General features: G+C 41.7%; 1 pseudogene; it reads right to left on the bottom strand.

The window, feature by feature from the left end:
* Nucleotides 1-7,532: 7,532 nt before the first annotated feature.
* LOC106734565 (heterogeneous nuclear ribonucleoprotein A1-like) lies at nt 7,533-8,568 on the bottom strand (annotated as a pseudogene).
* Nucleotides 8,569-10,358: the final 1,790 nt, after the last annotated feature.

The following is a 10,358-nucleotide window of genomic DNA, read 5'->3' as shown; positions in this document are numbered from 1 at the left end:
ATGCTCACCAGAGAGAGACATAGAGAGGGACAGTGAGAAATCACTTCCCAAGTGGGATGACTGTACCGCAATCCCCTCTCCTCCACTTTCTTCTTGGGATTCTGGGCGTGCATGCATACATGCCTGGTGTGATTTTCAAGCTGCTTGGTCTGGGACTTGAACCATAGTCAGCCATGTGGAATCCAGCACCTTAACTACCACACCACCTGCTGGCCCTGATTTATGAATTTATTCTTTTTCTTTTCTTTCTTTCTTTCTTTCTTCTTCTTTTTTTTTTTTTTTTTTTTGATTATAGAGTGTGTGTGCTTGACACAAAGAAGGAAATCACTCCCTCAAGAGGGATGACCACACCACAATCCCTTCTTCTCCATTCTCCTCTTGAAATTTGGACACGTACACACATGTGCCTGGTATGATTTTCAAGTCACTCAGTCTGGGACTCAAACCACAGAGTTGGCTATGTGGGATCTAGGATCTTAGCCTCCACACCATCTGCTGGCCCCAATTTCTGTAATTTTATAAATAGTTAGAAAAAAAATTATCTCTAAAGTCATAAAAAGACTTTTTTCATGTCTTCTGATGCTTTTATAAACAACTTGCATATATACTTTTTGGGGGGGAGCGGAAGAGGTTTTTGCTATAGGGTGTATGTCCTCACCAAAAAGACAGAGAGAGACAGAGAGAAGTGAGAAATCACCCCCTGGGGGGATGGCCATACCGCAATCCCTTCTCCTCCATTCTCTTGGGATCTTGGGCATGCACACACACGCACACAGGTGTGAGTTTAAGCCACTGGGTCCAGGACTTGAACCATGGTCAACTACATGGGAGTCCAGTGACATAGCCATTACACCAACTGCTGGCCTCCCAACAACTTGCGTATTTAATATGGTATCCAGTACATGGTGTATGCTCGGTTTTATCTTTTATTAACCTGGCTGCCCAAATTGGAAAAAAAAAAAAAAGGAAAGAAAAGATGGTATCCTTATCATTTATTTAAAAGCTTGTATTTACCCTATTTTAGTTATTAAGATTTTGAAATATGCTGAATGCCTGTTTCTTCCTATTGTTCTTCTTCTTTGGAGTTTCCTGTATAACTTTGTTTCCTTATTTCCTCTTGGGATCTTGGGCACGCATGCACACGCGCCTGGCGTGAGTTTTAAGCCACCAGGTCCGGGACGCGAACTGCAGTCGACTACGTGGGAGTCCAGCAACATAGCCATTACGCTAACTGCTGGTTCCCGAAACATTCTTTTAATATGCTGTAGTTATACACAGTGATTGCATGTAAAAAAAAAAGATGCAGAGCAAGTGGAATTTATGTATTGTTGAAGAGAGGTCAGAATGGTGGGAACCAGCAGTTGGCATAATGGCTATGTCGCTGGACTCCCACGTAGTCGACCACGGTTCACGTCCCGGACCCGGTGGCTTAAAACTCACGCCGGGCGCGTGTGCGTGCGTGCCCAAGATCCCGAGAGGAGAATGGAGGAGAAGGGATTGCAGCGTGACCATCCCCCCTGGGGGATGATTTCTCGCTTTCTGTCTCTAATGTCTCTCTCTGTCTGTCTGGCGAGCGCACGCGCCCTATAGTGAAAATCTCTCCAAAAAAAAAAAAAAGAAAGAGAGGTCAGAATGGTAAAGCCATTTTGGAAAGAGGTTTGTCAGTTTCTTACAAGAGCTGTATATACACCTTCTCCGTGACTCTGAAATTTCATTCATAGGTTGTTATCCAAGATATATGTGTTAGTGTGTGTATGTATATATAGGTATGTACATATATGTATATATACACTATATATATGTGTGTGTGTGTGTGTGTATATTAGGTCATCAGGAAAGTATATATATATGCGTGTGTGTGCATGTGTGTGTGTATACATTTATATATATATGTGTGTATATATATATATGTGTGTGTATATATATGTATATATATTAGGTCATCAAGAAAGTCATGACGTGTTTCTCTATGCAAAAATACGTCATGACTTTCCCAATAGATAGATACAGATATAGTTGTTGTTATTATGTTCAATTAATTCTATGGTTGATTCATTGTGATTATTCATTTATGTGGTTTGCTTAATAACAACTTTTTCTTAATAGTGGTTACTTTCCTAGGACATAAATTTCAGTCTTTTTCTTTTTTTGTTTGAGAGGTTTTTGCTATAGGGCGCGTGCGCTCGCCAGACAGACAGAGAGAGACAGAGAGACAGAAAGCGAGAAATCACCCCCCATGGGGGATGACCACACCGCAATCCCTTCTTCTCCATTCTCCTCTCGGGATCTTGGGCATGCATGCACACGTGCCCGGCGTGAGTTCTAAGCCACCGGGTCTGGGACACGAACCGCGGTCGACTTCGTGGGAATCCAGTGACATAGCCATTACGCTAACTGCTGGCTCCCGCAGTTTTTCTATTTTTTAATGAATTATTTAATTTATTATTATTTTTATTTTTAATTTTAAGAACAGCAGTTTTCACTTAAATAAATCAAAGAAATGCTAAGGAACTTTGAATAAAACTTAAAGCCAGGAAACAGATCAGGATTCTGTTCAAATAGTAGGTACATGAATCTATCAGCAGCTCAAGACAGGACAAAAATCCTTAACACTGGAAAACAAAGCCTAGAACGGGCTTGAGAGCTCAGAGAATACTTTACCTTAAAAAAAAAAAGTCACAGGGAGACACAGAGATAGAGAGGGACAGAGAGAAATGGGGAGAAGGAGACAGAGGTAGCCCTACCCACTGGAAATGAATCTAGACGGAGAAGTCTCACTAGAAAATCTTCATTTTTCGTCAAGGAAAGCAATATTTCACAGTTCAAGTTTGGCATTCATCTCACTATTTATTATTATTATTATTTTAATTCATTGGAGAGAAGCAGAGAGAAAGAGAGAGAGAGAGAAAGAGGGAAAGTGAAAAAGCAAGCCGCCAAATCTGGGATTCAAACCAGTCTGCCATGTGGGAGTACAACGCCTTAACCGCCTGCCTGCCTCAGGACTTTAGTCTCTCGTGCACCCGGCATGAGTTTAAGCCGCTGGGTCCAGGTCTCGAACCGTAGTTAACTACATGGGAGTCCAGTGACATAGCCATTACGCTAACTGCTGGACCCAGGACTTGAGTCTCTTTAAAGAGATCTTTGAATCTTCCAAAAATAGATTTATTTTGTCCTGTGCTGTGTTCTGAAGGGATGTCCTTAGCTGAATAAGGGACAGGGGACAATGATCAGCAATGAAAGGTTGAGGACTTGTCAAGCTGAGACAGGCTTGGCTTCCCATTAGGTTTGAGAACAGTGTATACACTGGCTTCCTCTGAAGCTAGTAAACTCTTCAAACAGAGCTACTCTTTTACCAAAGGTGGTTAGGGCTTTATAGAGTGTAATGATATTTCTATCCCTTCATTTCCAAACAAAGGTGATTTCTGACACAAAAGTCCCTTCCTCGGTTTGTTTGTGTCCTGCCATTGTGGGAAGTGGTGAGAGTGCGGTGGCTCTCAAAGCATCAATCATTACAACTTTTGCCCCATAAATAGGCTTTGTGTATATTCCGTGAGAATTAATGGAAGCTATGTTACTGTTTGCTTATTTATTTATATATTTATTTATTTTTAATTGCCAGAGGGCATGTGCACTTGCCAGAGAGAGACGTAAAGAGAGAAAACACCCCTCAGTGGGGTGTGCTCCAACCACAATTCTCCATTTCTCCATCATGTTGGGATTTGGGCACTCATGCAGAGGTGTTATCAAGATACAAACATGTCTATAAAATGATTTGTGACAAGAATGTTCTGAGTGCCTTTATTCATAATAGTAAAAAAAAAAATAGCTGAGGAACCCATAAATGGGAGAATGGATGAATAAACTTCTCTGGGGATTTCAATAAGTTTAGGATGGCTATTGGTGGTTGGTTGGTAAGGCAGCTAGATCCTATACAGTTTACTGCCGGTTTGTGTCCTGGACCCAGCAGCTTGACAAACACGTGTGTGTGTGTGTGCCCAAAATCCTGAAAGGAGGTGTTTGGGTAGGCAGATAGACATGAGTGGGGAGGGGATGATCTAGAGGCTTGTGCCACTGTCCATGACAAATGCTGGGAACTGCCCTTTTGGTAGTTTTACTGTTGGAAACATTCTGCTATTTGGGATAGGGGTCAGCATGGAGAAGCTTAGGTAACTTAGAGTGAGCTCAGCATTGGAGTTAGGGAGCTTACATTATTGAAAGGGACCTTGTGTAGTTTAGAGCATGTTCATTGTGGACCTCGGTTGCCCTCAGGTAACCTTTAGCTCATTAATATATCCTTTTCATTTACTCATGGGAAATTATATTTAACAGGTCTCAACTGAGCATGGCAGCCTGAGAGGGAAGAGCAAGCACCAAGATACAAGAGCACACTACAGACACCTGAACTCTGGTGTTCACCCTGAGTCAGCCTGCCTCTACCTCGCAGGAGTATACTTTAATTTTCAGTTTTCCCTGCTTTGTACCTTTATTTTGCTCTGCTATGAAGCTTTGTTGTTCCATTATATGCATATCTCTTGGATGAATTCTTTCTTCCAGGAAGACAGGAATTGAAGTATTTGTTTCCACACTAACCTCTTTTGCTACTGCGACTCAGCTCCATGCCTTCACTCCACAGCCTGTGAGGTCTGTGAGTACAAACCGTGCCTGTTCTGTGGACTTTATGCGGGCAGGACAGGGAAGTAGCTCTTGAAGGCCATAATCTCACATCAACCAATTCGCTCTGGCTTCCCTGGAAACAGGGTGGTAAGGAGAACCCCCTGAACTGTGCAGATTCAAAGAGCAATTGGTCAGAGGGTGAAATCTCTCTAGGTGTTGGCAGGGTGAACAGACCCATGCCAAGCAGGAGGCCCTGAGGCTCTTCTTAGGGAATTGCCCCATCCAGTGTCTGCCCCCAACATGTCCCTCTGCAAACCCTCCATCCAATCGCTCCTCAACACTCTTCCACTCAATGCCCCCCACCATTCAACACCACCCCCATCCAAAACTCCTGATCCCATCTCCGCACTTCCAGGCTAGGAACTCCAGTTTCCCCTTGACACTCTTGTTTATCGTGTGGCAGAAGACCATGCTGAACTGGCCAGCCACCTCTACATGAGGCAAATATCCAGGTGGTCCTAAAGTGAAGGTCCCAGGACTAACTTTTTAGTTAGGACAGAAGTATAGGCTCTAGCATAGGGAACAGGAGCAATGGGGACTCCTGTCCAAGCTCCCATCAGGTCAGAGCACACTGTAAGATGGTTAACTCCAGAGCTTACACCCATTTTTCCCCCCTCCAGCCTTTCAGCACTCTCCCTGCTTTCTCTTCTAGATGGTCAATCAAATTTCCACCTTTCAGGACTCTACCGTGGGCTGAATCTTCAGGAGGTGGGACAGGTTTCACTTCCAGGCCTTAAAAAAGAAGCTGGTCTTCTGAAACACAACCTGGACCCAAATGAGGTGACTAGGAGGTTTGGTGAAAGAATAAAAGCCTAAACATAATACTTTTCTCTAATTAGATCTCTTAAATCACCAATAAAGCAAGTTCACAGAGGTCCATATGTCCAGGCCTACATGACTCTAAGGGATCATCTTAACCTCTATAGGAGGACTTGCACACTGGACCCTGCCTTCCTGATTATATGTGACTGCCCCTCTGGAGAGTCACCCACAAATAACTTTGGAAGCTCCCCAGTAGAGACTCTACAACAACTCTCTTTGGAGCATGAAACAGGGAAGTTATCAGTATCCTCTTTGAAGTACTCTGCCGTTGCAATCCCAGATTCTATACCACCTTATTCTAGGCCCAGGAGATTATCACCTGGTCTCTGCCCTCATAGGAGGTAAGACCCATTACAGTTCAGGTTTCCCATTTTGATGCAAGATTTTTCACAGATCAGAACAAATTTAGGTAAATTCTCAGATGACTCAGAGAGGTACATTAACGGGTTCAGGCAATTGACCTTAACCTTTGGAGAGACATAAGCATTCTTATGGAGCAAATTCTCTGTCTCTCAAAGAAAGACAGACTATTTCTGAGGCTGACACTCATCTGGGAGATAATCTATATATGTCAGACCCCAGTTATGCTGTCAAGGCTAATGCCATTCCACAAGGGAAACCTGAATGGGATTATAGTACCCCACCACCCAGGGAAGTGAGCTAGTGACCATTTGCTTTTGTGTTTAGTGATAGGAATGTAAAGGAGTCAAGTTAAACCAGTGAACTATAGCAAACTGGTCATAGTAAGAGACAGGATTGACCCCAACTGCCTTTCATGAAAAGTTGCAGGGACCAGCAGTTAGCATAATGGCTATGTCGCTGGACTCCCATGTAGTTGACCACGGTTTGTGCCCCGGACCCGGTGGCTTAAAACTCACACCGGGCACATGTGCGTGTATGCCCAAGATCCTGAGAGGAGAATGGAGGAGAAGGGATTGCGGCATGGCCATCCTCCCTGTGGGGTGATTTCTTGCTTTCTGCCTCTCTGTCTCTCGTCTGGTGAGACAGACGAGATTATACATGATATCATCAACAGGTAATAAACCATTACTGTGTCCCACAAATGTCTTACCTCTCTATTTTCCCCCCTAATTTCCTTCCCTATTCTCTTCCCTTCTCCCACCCTCTTTCCATACTGTCTCCAGTGTCCATAACTATTTCCAATGCTTTTATGTTCTCCAATATTTTAGTCTCTATCATAGAGTGCAGATAGTATGTATTAAGTGGAGACATACAATATCTTTCTTTCATATCCTGACTTGCCTCACTCAGCAATGAATCTTCCATATTCGACCACTTGCTATCAAATGCCAGGGTCTTGTTGATTTTTATGGCTGAATAGTATTCCATGAAGTATATGTGCCTCACTTTTTCAATATATTCATCTGTTTATGGACATTTGGGTTATTTCATTTCTTCGCAATCATGAATAATGCTGCAATAAACATTGATGTGCAGGTGCTTTTCTGACTGAGAATTCTCCTGTCCTTTGGGTAGATACCCAGGAGTGGAATTGCTGGATCATATGGTAGTTCTATTTGTAAGTCTATTTGTTTTCCACAGTGGCTGGACCAAGTTACAGACCCACCAGCAGTATAGAAGAGTTTCACTTTCACCACAAATCCAAAACACTTACCTTTTTTTAGTTTTTAATCTTTGTCATTCTGACAGAGGTCTGCTTCTCTTTTATGATGAGGGATGTTAAGCATTTCTTCATATGCTTTTTGACTGTGTCTTCTTTAGATAGTTTTTGTTTGGCTCATTTTTCTATTTTTTTTAAAGACACATTTATTCAGCATCATGGTCAGACAATTACATTTAGCAATCAACAGCATGGGTGCAAAAAAAAAAATCTACATTAAAAAACTTTGTTGGAATACTTTCCACTTTCCACAGAACAGAAACTAAAATAACCGGTTATACAATTAGTCACAAATACAGTCCTCGTATTTTTTGCCCATACACATGAGTATTGTCTAAAACATGTCTTCTTCGTAGCAGCTCGGCCCTGCCCACTGTGCTTGGCGAGTTCACAAATCTGTTGTAAACTGTGGCTTCCCTGTCACTTCTCTGGCTCTCCTCTCCTGCTAAGCTTTGCTTCCTGGCAGTTAATTAAAACCTGCCACTGCCATAGCTACTGCTGCTGCTGGAACCACCATAGCTACCTTGATTTCGTGGTTTGGCCAAGTATTGGCCTCTACCTCCAGAAGGGCCAGAGCTTCTGCCTCCAAAGTTTCCACCCTTCATGGGTCCAGAATTTGAAGACTGATTGTTGTAATTGCCAAAATCATTGTAGCTTCCACCACCTCCAAAACTGCTCCCCTCATTACCAAATCCATTATAGCCATCCCCACTTCCACTGAATCCACCACCACCATGGCTGCCCATCAAAGCCACCACAGCCGCTGAAGTTTCCTCCATGACCAAAGTTGTCATTATCACCAAAACCACCTCCTCGACCACCACCGAAGTTTCCAGAACCACTTCGACCTCTAGGGCTGGAGGAAGCATTGGCCATTTTTTGTTTGGACAGGGCTTTCCTTATTTCACAGTTGTGGCCATTCACAGTGTGCTATTTCTGAATGACAGTCTTATCCACAGAGTCATGATCATCAAAGATGACAAAAGCAAAGGCCCTCTTCTTGCCACTGCCACGGTCAGTCATGATTTCAATCACTTCGATTTACCATACTGTTCAAAATAATCTCTTAGGTGATGTTCTTCAGCATCTTCTTTAATGCCACTAATAAAGATCTTTTTCATAGTTAAGTGGGCACCCGGTCTTTGAGAATCTTCTCTTGAGACAGCCCTCTTTGGTTCCACAACTCTTCCATCCACCTTGTGTGGCCTTGCATTCATGGCTGCATCCACCTCCTCCACAGTGGTATATGTGACAAACCCAAAGCCCCTGGAGCGCTTGGTGTTTGGATCTCGCATTACCACACAGTCTGTGAGGGTTCCCCATTGCTCAAAATGGCTCCTCAGGCTCTCATCAGTTGTTTCAAAGCTCGACCCCCCAATGAAGAGTTTCCACAGCTGTTCTGGCTCTTTGGGAGACTCTGACTTAGACATGATGGCAGTGGGAAGAGAGAGTTCAATGATGCTTCCCTGGCAGCGTCCACAGGCAGAAATGAGTAATCTAACAAACGTATCTCCATTTTCCTATCTTTTAATTGAGTTAATTTTTTTTTCAGATAAACTGCTTGAGTTCCCTGTGTATTCTAGTTATCAGTCCCTTATGTGAGGCATAGTTTACAAAAATTCTCTCCTATTCTGAGGATTGTTGATTCACACTAATTCCTGTGTCCTTGGCTGTGCAGAAACTTCTTAATCTGATGAATCCCACTTGTTTATTTTGGGAATTATTGCCTGTGCTTTGGGGATCTTATTTAAGCAGTCTTTGCCTTCTTCAGTATCTCCTAGAGTTTCCCTGGTGTTTTTGACCAGCAGTTTTATAGTTTAAGGTCTTGGGTTTAGACCTTTGATCTATTTTGAGTTGTTTTTTGTTAATGGTGAAAGATGGGGATCCAGTTTCATCTTTCTGCAGGTGGGTACTCAGTTTTTACAGCACCATTTACTAAAGAGGTTTTTCCTTTTCCCACTGGATTGACTGGTATCATTTGTCAAAAAATCAGAGAAAAAGTAGAGAGGTAAGACATTTGTGGTACACAGAAATGGTTTATTATCTGTTGGTGATGATGTGTATAGTATTCTCAACTAAACTGGTGTGAGGTGTATTTCATGCTGAGTAAATTCTCTTTATAATCTAAATGATGTATAGCAATTGAATGTGTAAACAATAATAAAAATAATAAATAAATAAAAAGAAAAAGATCAGTTGGCTGTATGTTTTGGAGTTTATTTCTGGGGTTTCTATTCTATTCCATTGGCCCACCTGTCTGTTTTTGTGCCAATACCATGCTGTTTTGATTATCACAACTTTATAGTATATTTTAGGGTCAGGGAGTGAGATGCCACCCCACTTCACTCTTTTTGTGCAGGATTGCTATGGCAATATGGAGTCTTTTATGATTCCAGACAAATTTTATGATTGTCTTTTCTAGATCTGTGAAGAATGCCTCTGGTAATTTGATTGGAATTTTGTTAAATATGTAGATTAATTTGGGTAGAATTGCCATTTTGAGTATATTAATTCTTCCAATCCAGGAACAAGGAATGCCCTTCCACTTTTTTGTGTCTTTTTCAATATCTTTTTAAAGATTTCATAGTTTTCCTTGTAAAGGCCTTTGACTTCCTTGGTTAGGTTTATCCCTAGGTATCTTATGCCTTTTGTGGCTGTGCTAAAAGGGATTCCTTTCTTCAGTTTCACCTCCATCAGCTTGTTGATTTCCATAAACAAACATATATAGCAATGCTATAGATTTTTGGATGTTGAATTTTTAGTCTGCCACTTTACCATATTCATTTATTACTTCAAGAAGTTTTTCTTGAGTACCTTAGGGTCTTCTACGTATACTATCATGTCATCAGCAAATAAAGATATTTTCCACTCTTCTTTGCCTATTTGAATGCCTTTTATATTTCTCTCTTTTCTGATTGCATTGTCTAAGACTTCCAGCACTATATTAAAAAGCAGTAAAGAAAGTGGGCAGTTTTGTCTAGTACCAGTTTTTAGTGGGAAAGCTTTTCATTTTTCCCCATTCAGTATAATGTTAGCCATAGGTTTTTCATATATAGCTCTTCCTGTGTTGAGAAATGACCCTTCTATACTGATCTTGCTGAGAGTCTTAATAATGAAAGAATGTTGTATTTTATTAAATATTTTCTCTGAATCTATTGAAATGATCATGTGGTTTTTATCTTTCTTTTTGTTAATATGGTGTATTATATTTATGGTCTTG

This window comes from Tupaia chinensis, unplaced genomic scaffold (assembly GCF_000334495.1).
Source record: "Tupaia chinensis unplaced genomic scaffold, TupChi_1.0 Scaffold000146_1, whole genome shotgun sequence".
NCBI lineage: Eukaryota > Metazoa > Chordata > Mammalia > Scandentia > Tupaiidae > Tupaia > Tupaia belangeri.
The sequence above is the reverse complement of the archived record's forward strand: the minus strand, read 5'-3'. Positions and strand labels throughout refer to the sequence as shown.